The sequence below is a fragment of the Elaeis guineensis genome, chromosome 1 (genome assembly GCF_000442705.2).
Source record: "Elaeis guineensis isolate ETL-2024a chromosome 1, EG11, whole genome shotgun sequence".
NCBI classification, from domain to species: Eukaryota; Viridiplantae; Streptophyta; class Magnoliopsida; order Arecales; family Arecaceae; genus Elaeis; species Elaeis guineensis.
Window position 1 is genome coordinate 49,503,716 of NC_025993.2, and position 16,188 is coordinate 49,519,903.

Genomic DNA, 16,188 nt, shown 5'->3' on the forward strand with positions numbered 1-16,188 from the left:
TGTTATCCAGTTGGCTCCATCCAACCATCTTGTATCAGGTTGCCACAACCCACAGCTAACAATTTTGAAATCAAACCTCAAATCATAAATATGCTTCCAAAATTCATAGGATTAGAAGATGCTTATATATTTATTAGAGAATTTGAGGAGGTATGTGCAACCATGAAACTGCAATTAACAGAGGATGAGGTCAAACATAGATTAATCAACTTTGCCCTTAAGGACAATGCTAAGAAGTGGCTTTATAGTCTGCCAAACTATTCTGTCACTACTTGGGAGGGCTTTGTGAGAACATTTTTAAAAAAGTATTTCCCCCATCATAAAACAGCTAGGATTAGGAATGAAATAAATCAATTTTACCAACTAGCTGGTGAATCATTTTGGAAGTACTTTGATCGTTTCAAGAATCTTTTGACCCAATGCCCACACCATGGAATAGAAACTTGGAGACTATGCCAGATCATCTATGAGGGGTTAGATTCAAACTCAAGAACCATGCTAGAGTCCATGTGCCAAGGCCAATTTATGGACAAAGAAACTACTGAAGCTTGGCAATTCTTAGAAGACCTAGCCGAGAAAAATTTACAGTGGGAAACAACTAGGGAACCTGATAAAGCTACACCTTCAAGAGGAGGAATGCATCAAATTCAACCAACCCTAGCATCAGAGGCCAAGATTGCAACCTTAACACGTAGATTGGAAGCCTTAGAATTACAGAGACCAGCCAATGTAAATCAAATATCTGCACCCATGTGTAAAGGGTGCAATGCACCAGACCATGTCTTAGAAGAATGTTCCTACTCGAATGAGTGTGCACAGGTGAATGCCACCTATCAAGGACCATTGAACAATCCTTATGCACCCACATATAACCCAGGTTGGAGGAATCACCCGAATTTCTCATGGTCCCAGAATCCTAATGTAGGTAATCCAAATTTCAATCAGCAAAATCTAAGGTCCAACCCAGTGATGAACAACCCGCCAGGCTTCCATGATAATGACAAAAAAATTACCTCTTTAGAGAAAAGCCTAGAAGCCATGATGAAAACACATACCAGCTTTATGCAAACTACGGGTCAACTCATAAATAATAACACCCAAGCTATAGCCCGTCTGGAAATGCAAGTAAGTCAGCTGGCTTCGACCATTAGTGAACGAGAACATGGTAGGTTACCTAGCCAACATGAGCCAAATCCTAGGAACCAAAATGGTTCACGACCCCAACAAGGAAACCAAGTTAATGGTATAAATGCCATTCATACCTTAAGATCAGGAAAACAAATAGACAATAAGGTAGTTGCACTTGATGATATAGATGACTCATCTGCCGAGTCACCTTCTAAAACTACTACCTTTCAACCTCAAGCACCAGAAACTGAAAATTCACCTAGTCCAGTACTTAAAAGTCCTAGAGCTCCTTTTCCAAACAGACTGAAATCCAATAAATCTGAACATTTAGACAAAATTTTAGAGGTATTTAAACAAGTCCAAGTTAATATTCCTCTTTTAGATATAATCCATCAGGTTCCAACTTATGCCAAATTTTTAAAAGATCTCTGCACTAGGAAAAGGACCACTAATGTACCAAAGAAAGCATTTTTGGCTGCAAGTGTCAGTTCATACCTATCTAGCCATGTGCCAATTAAATATAAGGACCCTGGAGCTTCAACAATTTTTGTGTTATTGGAGAAACCAATATAAAAAAGGCTTGCTAGATCTAGGAGCTAGTGTGAATATCCTTCCATATTCGGTGTATGAACAACTAGGATTAGAAAAACTTCAACCTACTGGGATCACATTACAGTTAGCCGATAGATCTCTCAGGATCCCTAAGAGAATGGTCGAGGATGTTCTGATAAAGGTTGAAAATTTCATTTTTCCTGTAGATTTTATTGTTTTAGAGACTGAGCCAGTTGCGAATCCTAAAGGACATATACCTGTCATTTTAGGAAGACCATTCTTAGCTACGGCCAATGCTGAAATCAATTGTCGAAATGGTCTAATGAAGTTATCCTTTGGGAATATGACCATTGAGCTTAATGTTTTTAACTTAGAACAGGAATCCTCTTCTCATGCTGATGTCAATGTAGTCCAAGATGGTATTTATGAATCCATTGACATTAGTGATGATGAAGTCGACCTAGAGTCTAACCCCTGGTTAATCCATGAGTCTGAGGATGTCAATGAAATACTTAAAGAAAATCAGATTAATCAGGAATCGACACTTCCTACTGAACCAATCATTGAGATGGTGAACTCATCACCTAAACCATCGATAGAGGAAGCACCCATTTTAGAACTGAAGCCCCTCCCAGAACATCTCAAGTATGCATATCTAGGACCCAAAGAAACTTTGCCTGTAATTATTGCATCAGACCTAGATCCCAAGCAAGAGGAGGAGTTATTGTCAGTTCTAAAAGCAAATCAAGAGGCAATAGGTTGGACCATAGCAGATATCAAAGGAATAAGCCCTTCTATAGTTCAACATAGAATATACTTAGAGGAAGAGGCTAAACCAACAAGAGAAGCCCAAAGAAGGCTTAATCCAGTTATGAAGGATGTAGTTAAAAAGGAGATTCTGAAACTCCTAGATAGTGGAATAATTTATCCTATTTCTGATAGCTCTTGGGTAAGCCCAGTTCAAGTAGTACCCAAGAAATCTGGGGTAACAGTGGTCCAAAATGATGCAAACGAACTTATCCCAACTAGGACCCAAACGGGATGGAGGGTCTGTATAGACTATAGAAAGTTGAATGCTGCGACAAGGAAAGATCACTTTCCTTTGCCATTTATTGATCAAATGTTGGAAAGACTAGCCGGACAAGAGTTTTACTGTTTTCTTGATGGATACTCCGGTTACAACCAGATCCCCATAGCCGCTGAAGATCAAGAAAAGACTACATTCACCTGTCCATTTGGTACTTTTGCCTATAGACGAATGCCCTTTGGACTATGTAATGCACCGGCAACCTTTCAGAGATGCATGATCAGCATATTTTCAGATATGATAGAACGATTTCTAGAAATTTTTATGGATGACTTTTCTGTTTTTGGTCTAACCTTCTCCGAGTGTCTGAATCACCTGCAATTAGTTCTAGAACGATGTAAGGAGAAGCACCTAGTTCTCAACTGGGAAAAATGTCAGTTTATGGTCAAACAGGGAATAGTTCTTGGCCATGTCATTTCTAAAAAGGAGATTGAAGTGGACAAGGCCAAAATAGATCTAATTGCAAGTCTTCCACCACCTAAATCTGTGAAAGAAATACGTTCATTTTTAGGTCATGCTGGATTCTATAGAAGGTTTATTGCCAACTTTAGCAAAGTAGCACGTCCACTGACTAATCTTTTGGCAAAGGATACTAAATTTGAATTTACTCATGAGTGCTTGGAATCCTTTGAATTTCTAAAAAATGCACTTGTATCAGCTCCAATCATTCATCCTCCTGTCTGGTCTGAACCATTTGAATTAATGTGTGATGCGTCCGATCATGTTGTGGGCGCAATCTTAGGTCAACGAATAAATAAGCTGCCTAGAGTGATATATTATGCAAGTAAAACCTTAAATGATGCGCAGCTTAACTACACCATAACTGAGAAGGAGTTCCTTGCCGTTGTCTTTGCTTTAGAGAAATTTAGATCTTATTTGGTTGGGACCCACACCATTGTTTACACCGATCACTCAGCCATTAGACATCTCCTAGCAAAGAAGGATGCCAAGGCACGTTTAATCAGATGGATTTTGCTCCTTCAAGAATTTGACCTAGAAATTAGGGACAAGAAAGGCACTGAGAACGTTGTAGCAGATCATTTGTCCCAAATTCCAGTTGCACCATCTAGTGAACCACCCATCAATGAATCTTTCCCAGATGAGCAACTCATGTCTTTGTCTACTGAACCTTGGTTTGCTGATATTGTAAATTATTTAGCCATAGGCAAGATACCTTCTCATTGGACTAAGCAGGATAAATATAAATTCTTTGCCCAAGTGAAGTATTTCATTTGGGATGATCCTTATCTTTTTAAACAATGTCCTGATCAAATTATTAGAAGGTGTATCCCAGATAACGAAGTCATGAATATTTTATCTTTTTGTCATGATCAAGCATGTGGGGGTCACTTCGCGTCTAAGAAAACTGCTGCTAAGGTTCTCCAATGTGGTTTTTATTGGCCCAATTTGTTTAAGGATGCTCACGAATATTGTAAAAATTGTGCTCAATGTCAGAAAATGGGCCGAATCACCAAGCGACACATGATGCCACTCAACCCAATCTTGGTAGTTGAAGTTTTTGATGTTTGGGGGATCGATTTCATGGGACCATTTCCAAATTCCTTTGGAAATGAATATATTCTAGTAGCAGTTGATTATGTTTCAAAATGGGTAGAAGCAATTGCATGTAGAACACCCGATAGCAAAATGGTCATTAAGTTTCTTAAAGAAAATATTCTCTCCCATTTCGGTATTCCTAGGGCAATCATTAGTGATCGGGGAACCCATTTTTGTAACCGACCTTTTGCAACATTGATGAAAAAGTATAATGTCACCCACAAATTGGCCACACCATATCATCCTCAAACTAGTGGGCAAGTTGAAGTGTCAAACCGACAAATCAAACAGATCCTGGAAAAAACTGTTAATGCCAATAGAAAGGATTGGTCTTTAAAATTAATTGATGCACTTTGGGCATACCGAACCGCTTTCAAGACCAATCTAGGAATGTCTCCTTATAGGATTGTGTTTGATAAACCATGTCACTTGCCTATTGAGATAGAACACAAAGCCATGTGGGCCATCAAATAACTAAATACAAATTTGAACGATGCTGGAAACCATAGGAAGCTTCAATTGAATGAATTAGAAGAACTTAGAAATGAAGCCTATGAAAATGCAAGGATATACAAGGAACGAACCAAAGCATTTCATGATCAATCAATTATAAGAAAAACTTTCAATATCGGACAAAAGGTGCTCTTATATAACTCTAGATTACATCTGTTTCCAGGAAAGCTTAGGTCTAGATGGACAGGACCATTTTTAGTAAAGGAAGTTTTTTCACACGGGGCTGTTGAGATTGAAAACCCAAGTAATGGTGTTATCTTTAAAGTTAATGGTCAACGATTAAAACCATTCTTGGAATTACCTGTCAAGACTGTTGAAGATGCCATGGTTCTTTATGAACCAACTTATTCTGATTAAGTTGCTTCGAGGTTTGGTCTGGCTGAAGACATAAAACTTAGCGCTTCTGGGAGGCAACCCAGCTTATTTAATTTCTAATGCTTTCTTTGTTTTCAGTTTGCTTAGGACAAATAAATTAGATAAACTCCATTGGGGACAATGTCGGTCATGTTGAGGGGAGAGCTTGAACAAAATCAGGTGTTATCATTTCCTTTTCCTTCCACTATGAGTTATTTCTTGCATTTAATATATTATGTAAAAAAAAAAAAAATAATAATAATAATAAATATATATATATATATATGAAATAAATTAATCTATAAAAGAAATAAGAGTAAGTTAGAAAGTATTTGCTAATGTAGTGAGTCACGGAGAAGATTAGCTGGTTAGACTCTTGGTGGCTTAGGTCATTTAAAGACTATTAGCACTTCCAATTGCACATGCACACTAACAAGGTAAAGTAGGTGTTAATTGTAAGGCCAATTAAGGATTTGAGTATTATTTAAATTAGATAATTTTTCTACACCCCAATTGAAGAAATTTGAATTTAAGGAAAGAGCTACCTGCTTGAAATAAAATGCAAAACACAGAGTAAATGTGGATTGCCCTAAGCCTAGTAACCGGGTCTCTTCACCTAAGTCAAGTGTTGAGATTCGTGTCAAACGGTGGTGGGAAGGCCAGGATGCTCAGCAAAAAAAAAAAAAAAAAAAAAAAAAAAAAAAAAAAAAAAAAAAAAACAGTGTGAAAGCTACCTTAGTTCTTTGTTTAATCTGGGGTGTATAAAAAATTAATCGAACTAAGTTATGAAAAATGATACAATTGGCCTGTACAAGTTAATACTGAAATACTAAGTTAGTTATCACTCACACAAGTGCTATAAAACTTTAAGTGTACTCTAAGAAAGCTTCTAAGTAGACTGACTACTGATTCTAATTCGAAGCTCATTACTTAGTAATACTAGAAAACTTTTTGAATTTCGATCTTAAATTAATTTGCAAAGGAAGGATCTTTTTGGAATATGATCTTATTTTGGTACATTGCTAAGGGACTAGCAATGATTAAGTTGGGGGGTGTGATTTATGTCACAAATTGACATAAAAAGTATCAATTAATATCTAAATTATCTAACTTTATTAAGAAATTGATACTTGTTATTATATTTTGCAGAAGAAGAGATCATCAATAGAAAGAACAAGGAAAGAGGATTCCAACGGCGCAAATTTTATGCAAAACGGAGTTAAATTGACCCAGGAATTGAAGAATGAAGAAAGAAGACTCAATTGGGTCAAACCCGAGTCAAATCAGATCAAAATTGGTCAAAAATCAACTGATTTGGTGATCTGGTTAGCCGCCTGGTCCACAGCAACAGGCGCATAGACCATGGACCCATCGGCGCACCATAAACCCCCTAAAACCTCTTAGTCCCACATCGGAAGTTTTGAAAACCTTATAACCCCCAAATGCCTATAAAAAGCCCCCAAAGGCCCTTGTTTTATGTATTCTTCCTGGAGATCAAGCTTGTAACCCTAGATAGTGGGGTTTTTAGCTCTCTTTTCAAGCCTCGAGCTTTGAGGTTTTTGTAATAATTTTTTTTTTATATATAAAATCTTATTTTTATGCAATTTCATCTCTTTACATTATGCAATTTATTTTTCTTGCAATTAGGATAGTTTAATTTATGCAATTTAATTTTATGCAATTAGGTTAGTTTAAATTATGCAGTTTAAATTTATGCAATTAGGATAGTTTAATTTATGAAATTAGGGTAGTTTATTTTTCTGCATTTAAATTTTGCAAGTAGATTTAGATCATGTCTAGCTAAGCATCCCTTCTAGGGTTTGCGATGAAGCTAGATCATGAGTAGGGATTTTACATAGAGTTCTTTCTTTTTCTTAGGGTTTCTTTTTCTTCCTCTTTTGCCAAGAATTTTTGATGAACTACAGTTGGGTCAGAGTCCCTTCATAGTTCATGCTTGATTCAGTGCATAGGAGGAGAAAACCCTAAGGGATCCTAGTTACTACTCCCCTGTAAAGAATCTTGATGGATTATCGTTGGGCCTTAGTCCCTTCATAATCTATGCTTGGGAAAGACAAGAGGAGTAGTCGTTAGGATCAATAAGAAAAATTCTAGGTAGAATTCCCTAATCTAGATCTAGTGGATTCAAAAAACCCTAGATCCTTAGTCTTATTGTCTTTAGCAAACAACTTTCGACTTTCGATTTTTGTTAAAGCTCGCTTGAGCATAGATTTGAAAATCATTTTAAAAACCAAGTCTCTGTGGGATCGACCCGTACTCGCTGGTCGTGCTACTCTGCACACCGTGCGCTTGCGGTTTTATTTACAAATTTTAAGATTTGCACATCACCTTGCATGAGCAGCTTGAAAAAGATGCAATACTGAACTCACTGCCCAAGTCTTATCTCCCATTCCTCACTCATTATAGAATGACAAAGTCTAAAGTAAACTACCACGGGTTACTGGGGTTGCTTCAAAACTTTGAGAAGGATCACCAACTCCACAAGAAGTCGGTGAACTTAGTGAGAGGTTCATCTTCTGGTTCTCGACCCTTTGAGAAAGGAAAGAAGAACAAGAAGAAGAAAGTGAAGAAGGTGCAAGTTCAGGCTAGGACATTAGTGCAGGGCCAGACCAGAAAGATCAAGCCCGATAAGAGTCAAGCTAAATGCTTCTTTTGTAAGAAGTGGGGGCACTGGAAGAGGAACTATCCTTAGTACATTGCCTCCCTGGATCCGAACAGGCAGAAAAAGAAGCAAGCTATTGCTGGGCAAGGTATTTATACGATAACTCCTTACAATTTTTCTATTTGTGATATAACTGACTGGGTATTGGATATCGGTAGCCCTTACCATATTTGTAATTCGTTGCAGGAGTTGTAGGTCAGTAGGAGATTCGAGCAAAGTTAGAGATTCCTGAACGTTGGAGATGGAAGACCAATTCCAGTTCTAGCATTAGAAATCTTGAAACTTGTATTTGAGTCCCATACTGTTGTTCTTAATGATTGTCATTTCTGTTCTAATTTCATTTTAAATATTATTTCTGTAGGCCTTCTGGCCAAAAATAATTATGAAATTTCAATAAAGAAATAAATTTATAATATCATTATGAATGGTGTTACTATTTTTTGTAGATATTTGAATAATGGTGTGTATATGTGTTGCCCAGCTATGCAACCCAAGAGGGGGGGGGGGTGAATTGGGTTTCTAAAAATTTTAAGCCCAGCGGATTACTTATGAATAACAAGACAAAGATTTTAATTCAATATTAATTACCTAAAGCAGTATTGCAAGGATATAATAAAGAAATAAGATAAAGCGATAAAGCACACCACAAACACAAGGATTTATAGTGGTTCGGTGCCAACCTTGCACCTACATCCACTCCCCAAGATCCTACTTGGGAATTTCAATCCACTATCCTTTGTATTCAACCCGAATACAAAACGTTGGAAACTCCAACACTAGCTATCCCAAGCTAGATCACTTGTTTCCCGGGTACAAGTAAACCCAAAACACTCCAATTTCAGGTTCGGATCAACCTTTCCTTGTTTTGAAAATCCTCCAAAAACAAGAACAAAAACTCATAAAGAGTAAGAATATTTAGAGCACAGATTAATACAATAACAGCTCCTTAAATGAGCAAATATAACAATAAAAACTTTACTCAAATGATGAACCCCTTTTTCGAATTTTCTCAAGATGGATGAACGGTTGAACGAATGCTTGAGAAGAGGTTGATCGTTGATTGAAGATCTCTTGAAAGCTTTGAACGATCTCTAGATCAAGGTAGAAACAATAAGCTTGAAAGATTCTCTCCTTGAAAGCTCTTGCTTTTTTCTTTCACACTCTCTCTGGTATATTGTGGATCCTCTCTCTTTTTCTTTTTTTGGATTTTTCGTTGATCTCAGGCTTTTTTTTCTTGCAAATTTCGGATCCTCTCTTCTGTTCTTCTCGTTTTTGATTTCACGTTTGATCCGCTATTTAATCTGCAATTTCTTTCATCATTTTAAGCATTTTGTAGCATTAGAAGCAAGAGAAAACAATTTAGGTAGATAAAGAGCCGTTAGAAAATTTTTAGGAAGCATAAATGGCAATTAAAATGGGCAAAAAAATAGCCGTTGCTGACATTTCCCGTCGCAGGGGTCGACTCATGAGTCGACTCATGCTTCAGGGGTCGACTCATGAGTCGACCTCTGTTGCAAAAATCAGAGAATGCGTTTCTGGAAATTCTTGGCTCAAATTAGCAGGGGTCGACTCATGAGTCGACTCATGCCTTGTGGGTCGACTCATGAGTCGACTCACAGGTCGTGCCAAGCCAGAAAACTAGCGTGCCAAGGAGAATTTTTGCGTGCCAATCAGCTCACAGTGCCATGAGTTGACTCATGAGTCGACTCATGCACTTCAAACCTTCATAACTTCAAAAATATAAGTCCAAACACAATGAAATTTTCACCAATAGATTTCAAATCATTTGTTCTACCAAATGGTACTATCAAATCAGGATTTTAGTGAAATTACAATTTTGCCCTTGAAGAGCATAAGGACTTTTTCATTTTAAAATTATTTGTATCCCTTCAATCTGCTTTGTAATCATTAAAATCAATCTAGAAGCAACAATCTCCCCTTTTTTGATGATGACAAAATATTTGAACAAAAATATTTATGTTAATGCATTAATTTCAAAAGAATCCATTATAGGTGTATATGCTTGAAAAGAGTATGATTCTTTTGGCATGTAATATAAATGCAAAAATAGTTTGTCCATTTTCTTAAAGATTTGAAAAGGATATTAGATCATTTTGAGTTCAAGATATATCAGAGCAAGAGAAGATAAATAAATTTTGCAATGTATCAGAGCAAGAAAAATAATTTTTACAATGATATCAGAAAAGATTTTACAATGTATCGGAGCAAGAAAATTTTATAATATATCAGAGAAAATTTCACACTGTATTAGAGCAAATGTCAGAGAAAATTTCACACTGTATCAGAGCAAATGTTATAATATATCAGAGAAACTTTCTCACTGTATCAGATCAAATGTTATAATTTATCAGAGAAACCTTCACACTGTATCAGAGCAAATTTTATCATGCATCAGAGCAAGTTAAAAGAAATTGTAGGGTGTATCAGAGTAAAACAAATTTCTTAAGATGTATCAAGGTGAATAAAATTTCAAAAGATGTATCAGAGCAAGTTTGAATTTTGAAATATATCAGAGCATAAAAAAAATACTTATTTGCATTGTACTTATGATTTTGCTTTTGATGGATGGCTTTAAGTTCTGTCTGATACCAAATTTCGATACCAAATTTCTCAAAGTTTTGTTTAATCTTTCAATCCTTGTTTTTGTTTAATTTCTCCAATATTTGTTTTAATCTTCCAATCTTTATTTTTGTTTAATTTCTCCAATATTTGTTTTAATCTTCCAATCTTTATTTTTGTTTAATTTCTCCCCCTTTTTCTCATAATTTAGGGTTTTGCTTTTTGTCTAATTTCAATTTTTATTTTTGTTTAATTTCTCCAATATTTGTTTTAATCTTCCAATCTTTATTTTTGTTTAATTTCTCCAATATTTGTTTTAATCTTTCAATCTTTGTTTTTGTTTAATTTCTCCCCCTTTTTCTCATAATTTAGGGTTTTGCTTTTTGTCTAATTTTAATTTTTATTTTTGTTTAATTTCTCCCCCTTTTTGACATCATCAAACATAGTTAACTCTTCCTTTTTCTGAAACATTCTTTAATTTCTTCCCCTTTAGAGTTTTTCACAGATGTTTGCTCCCCCTTAATATAGCAATTATCAACAGCAAACAACAACAAGGAGAAGACAATATTTCAACAAGAAGAAAATATATAACCAAAATATGATCATTACAAAAAGGTAGAAATATAGGTAAAAGATGATTCCATTAATATCATAATTGTTTCAATACATAGTTCTTGAAAATAAAATTCAACCAGCTAATTGTCAATACATGGCCTCAAGGTATAGATCCTAGAACAAGATACTAACTCCTAGGACCTAGTAAAGATCAAGATAAGTCAATGATCGGAGTCATCAGATATAGGGTGAGGAGATGATGGATCAGAAGTGCGTCCTCTACCCCGTCTGCCTCTGCCACGAGTAGGAGAACGAGATGAACTGGGTGGCTGAGAACGCTGAGATGCTAGGGACTGAACAGAAAGGGTGAGTCTAATAGAATCAAGTACGTTCAGTGCTCTGGAAACAGATTGAAGTAGAGCAGTGAACTGGGTGGTAGCATGCTCACTCGATCCTCGGATCTCTTTCCTCAGTAGCTCATATCCACCTTCTAGTGCTCCTCTGAGCCTGCCAGCCTCTGCAGTGAGGTCTGTGACCTCAATGGTAGACTCCTGTGGCTGGGGATGGGCCAATGCAAGGACTTGCCCTTGCAAGTCAAAAACTCTGCCAGTCAGTCTCCAGACTGTGTCCTCAAGCTGCTGTATCCTGACGGACTGATCTGAAATCATCTGAAATACAGTGGAGATGTGGGGAGTAATGGTCTGATCAGAAGAGGTAGCTCCAGGTGCAAAAGAAGTACTACTCCACTGGCTAGACAGCAAAGAAGCCACACACTGAGATATATGCTCGATCTGATCATCAGCCAGTCTGAACTCTGAATGAGGTGCTCTGCTCTCTGGCTGATACACTGGTGTGGGCATCCTAGTAAACTCTGAAGGGCCAGCCTCAGTATCAGGAATGAACTGGGTATCTGGTGAAGCTGCCCTGAAGTCATGTACAGGAGAAGATGGACCTTCTTCTTCTACTCTGCCTTCAGTTCTGTCTTCAGCTCTTTCCTCAGCTCTCTCTTCAGCTCTTTTTTCAGAGCCCTTGGTCCAACCACCAATAGTCTTTGTAATTCCCATTCGGTGCAGGCTGTGTTGGTTGAAAGTGTCCACATGTGAGAGCTTGGTAGGTATCTCCCCTTCACAGCTAACTCCAAACCTCCTAAATACTCTAGTAAGGGCCATACCATAAGGCAAGTGTGCCTTGGATCTGTTCAAAGTTTCTCTCATGGCCTCTATCATAAGTGCAGGGAGGTTTAGGGGGGTCTGAGTGATGATATGAAACATGACACATACATCTCTGCCAGACAGTAAGTCATGTCTACCACTCCTAGGAAAGAAGAGTTTTGTTACAATCTGATGCAGGACCCTCATCTCAATGGATAATAGCTTTGCTTCCAATTTGTTTAAACTTCCTGAAAAAGCTTCTCCTAAGATAATTCTGATCCCTTCTTCTTTAATTGGGAGTTCCATATATGAATATCCTTCACTAGGCAACTGAAGTATATCTCCCAATATCCTAGAATCCAAGCATATGTCAATCCCCTTGACTGTTGAAGTTACTGACCCGTTTCCATAATATAGGTTCTGGTAGAACTCTCTAACAAGGTCAACATAGGTGACTTCCTTAAGGGAGCAGTAAAGTTCCCATCCTTGATTTTTGATCTTGGTAGCAAAAGTAAAGCCTTCTTTCTCAAAGAATCGAAAATCTATATTTTTCCCGGTTTCTACTTTTCTATCAGAAAGAGGATTCACACTGGGGCTTATGGAGGATTGAGAGGGACCTTGAGTAGGTACTGAAACTGGAGCAGGAACACTAGAAGACTGAGCATGCCTTTTCTTTCGAACAATTTCCTCAGGCTCTCGGATTGATTTCCTTCTTTGGGGAAGTTTCATCTTTGGAGCCATATCCAATAAAGTAGCAGACAAGAAGACTTGAATTCAGTGGAGGAGGGATCACAAGAGAGTAAAGAAGAATTTTGGTGGACAAAAAAAGTAGATTTTGAATGATCGGTGAAGTTCTAGGGCACGTTCCACCCGCGCCAATCACTGCGAGAAAGCACGAAAAATCCTTTTCAAGGAGGCGATTTTTGGTGGAGAGGAGGAGGGAGAATTGCCTCGGAATAAATCCTTGGATTTGGAGCAAAAAGAGTTGGAGAGGACGGCTTTCGGAAGGAAGACGATGGGAAGATGAGTCGTCTCACGAACAGGGTTTCCCGTTTAAAAACAATGAACCCGATGGAAGTTGGTGGGATTTACAAGTTTGCCATTGAGTCGACTCATGGGGGTCGACTCATGAAGTTCAAAAAATCAGGAAAAATATGAATAAATTCCAAAAAAATTTAAAATTTTGAGTGAAGGAATTTTGCTCAATGATAAGTTTTTAAAGTGATAAATCTGAGCTTTTGGGACCAGGATAGATGTTGAAAATTGAGCTCTAAGATTTATTTATTTTTTTTTTTTTGACATCTATTCTTTGGAAATTGAGAAATTTCAGACAAATGGATCTAAAATTCCTAGATTTCTCCTAATTTCACAGAATCTATCCTCACTAAGGGCCTTTGTAAAGATATCGGCTAATTGATTTTCAGTGCAAACATATTCAAGAATTATATTTTTATTTTGAACATGTTCTCTTATAAAATGATGTCTTATTTCAATATGTTTAGATCTTGAGTGTTGAATTGGATTTTTAGATAGATTTATGGCACTTGTATTATCACATTTTATTGGTGTTTCATTAAGTTTGATTCCAAAATCTTCGAGTTGTTGCTTAATCCACAAGATTTGAGCACAACAACTTCCGGCTGCAATGTATTCAGCCTCAGCCGTAGACAGTGCCACCGAATTTTGTTTCTTGCTAAACCATGAGATTAGGTTTACTCCAAGAAATTGGCAAGTTCCACTTGTGCTTTTTCTATCTAATTTACATCCAGCAAAATCAGCATCAGAATATCCTAACAAATTAATTTGTGAGTCCTTAGAGTACCATAACCCTATAGTTTGTGTGCCATTTAAGTATCTAAGAATTCTTTTAACAGCATTCAAATGAGATTCCTTAGGATTAGATTGATATCTAACACATAAGCAAACACTAAACATGATATCAGGCCTACTTACAGTTAGATATAATAATGAGCCAATCATACCTCTATAGTATTTTAAGTCTACGCTTTTACCTTCATCATCCTTGTCAAGCTTACTTGAGGGACTCATTGGTGTGCCAATTGGTTTGCAGTTCTCCATTCCAAATCTTTTGAGTAGTTCCTTGGTGTACTTGCTTTGGGTGATGGAGATTCCCTCTTTTGATTGTTTGATTTGGAGTCCGAGGAAGAAGGTGAGTTCTCCCATCATGCTCATCTCGAACTCTCCCTGCATAAGCTTAGCAAAGTCTTGACAAAGGGATTCATTAGTAGACCCAAAAATTATGTCATCAACATAAATTTGTGTAATTAGCATATCATTTTGGTTTCTTTTAATAAATAGGGTTGTATCTACATTGCCTCTTGAGAAATCATTATTTAGTAAAAATTTGCTTAGCCTTTCATACCATGCTCTAGGTGCTTGTTTTAGACCATATAAAGCTTTATTTAATCTAAAGACATGATTGGGAAAAGCATGATTTTCAAATCCAGGGGGTTGTTCTACATATACTTCTTCAGAAATATATCCATTTAAAAATGCACTTTTAACATCCATTTGAAATAACTTGAAATTCATAAAGCAAGCATATGCAAGTAGAAGTCTAATAGCTTCTAATCTAGCAACAGGTGCAAAGGTTTCATCAAAATCAATTCCTTCTTCTTGATTATATCCCTTAGCAACCAGTCTTGCTTTATTTCTAATTACATTTCCATGCTCATCTAATTTCTTTCTAAAGACCCATTTTGTGCCAATTATTGAATAATCTTTAGGTCTTTTTACTAAGGTCCAAACATTATTTCTTTCAAATTGATTAAGTTCTTCTTGCATAGCATTAATCCAGTTATGATCATTTTCAGCTTCTTCAAAAGTTTTAGGTTCAAGTTGAGATACAAATGCACAATGATTAAGTACATCTCTAAGTGAAGAACGTGTTTTTACCCCATGCATAGGATCACCAATTATTAACTCCTTAGGGTGGTTGTGAACATACCTCCATTCCTTGGGTAAGTCATTTGTACCTTGAGGTTGTTCTTGAATTTTTTCTCATTTTGTTTGTCTTCTTGATCCTTGTCTTCTGGAGTTGCTGAATTTTTCAGAGTGATCTCCTTCATACCTTCTATTAGTGGATCTGCATCATCAACACCCTCATTCTTCCTTGAAGGAAGATCGTTAGATTCATCAAAGACAACATGTATGGACTCCTCAACTACTAAAGTTCTTTTGTTGAACACTCTAAATGTTTTACTAGTGGAGGAGTAACCTAGAAAGATTGCTTCATCTGATTTTGCATCAAATTTACCAAGTTTTTCTTTTCCATTATTTAATACAGAACATCGGCAACCAAAGACATGAAAATATGCAATATTTGGTTTTCTTCCTTTCCAAAGTTCATAGGGGGTTTTCTTTAAAAATTATCTAATTAAAGCATGATTCAAAATGTAACATGCTGTGTTAATAGCTTCTGCCCAAAAATATCTTGGAAGGTTGCTTTCACAAAGCATAGTACGGGCCATTTCTTCTAAGGTTCTGTTTTTCCTTTCTACTACCCCATTCTGTTGGGGTGTCCTAGGAGAAGAAAAGTTATGGCCAATTCTATTTTCATCACAAAAATTTTCAAAGTCATGATTTTCAAATTCTGTTCCATGATCACTTCTAATATTTTGAATTGAAAACCCTTTTTCATTAGTGACTTTTCGATGAAATTTTGTGAAAATTTGAAAAGTTTCATTTTTGTGAGCTAAAAAGAAAACCCAAGTAAAACGAGAATAATCATCTATAATTACAAAGCCATATCATTTTCCTCCTAGACTGGTGGTTCTTGTTGGTCCAAATAAATCCATATGTAAGAGCTCTAAAGGTCTAGAAGTTGAAACAGTGTTTTTGGATTTAAATGATACTCTAGTTTGTTTACCTAATTGGCATGCATCACAAATTCTATCCTTTTCAAAATTCAATTTTGGCAAACCGAGAACTAAATCCTTTTTGATTAATTTTGAAAGAGAATGCATGCTAATATGTGCAAGTCTACGATGCCACAGCCAACTAGTCTCATT

General features: G+C 36.6%; 1 non-coding gene across 1 annotated transcript; it reads right to left on the reverse strand.

Moving 5' to 3' along the window:
- Positions 1–330: 330 nt before the first annotated feature.
- Positions 331–437, reverse strand: LOC140854909 (small nucleolar RNA R71). The gene has a single exon (XR_012138003.1). It is a non-coding gene; the product is annotated as a small nucleolar RNA R71 (small nucleolar RNA).
- Between the last annotated feature and the right edge of the window lie 15,751 nt (positions 438–16,188).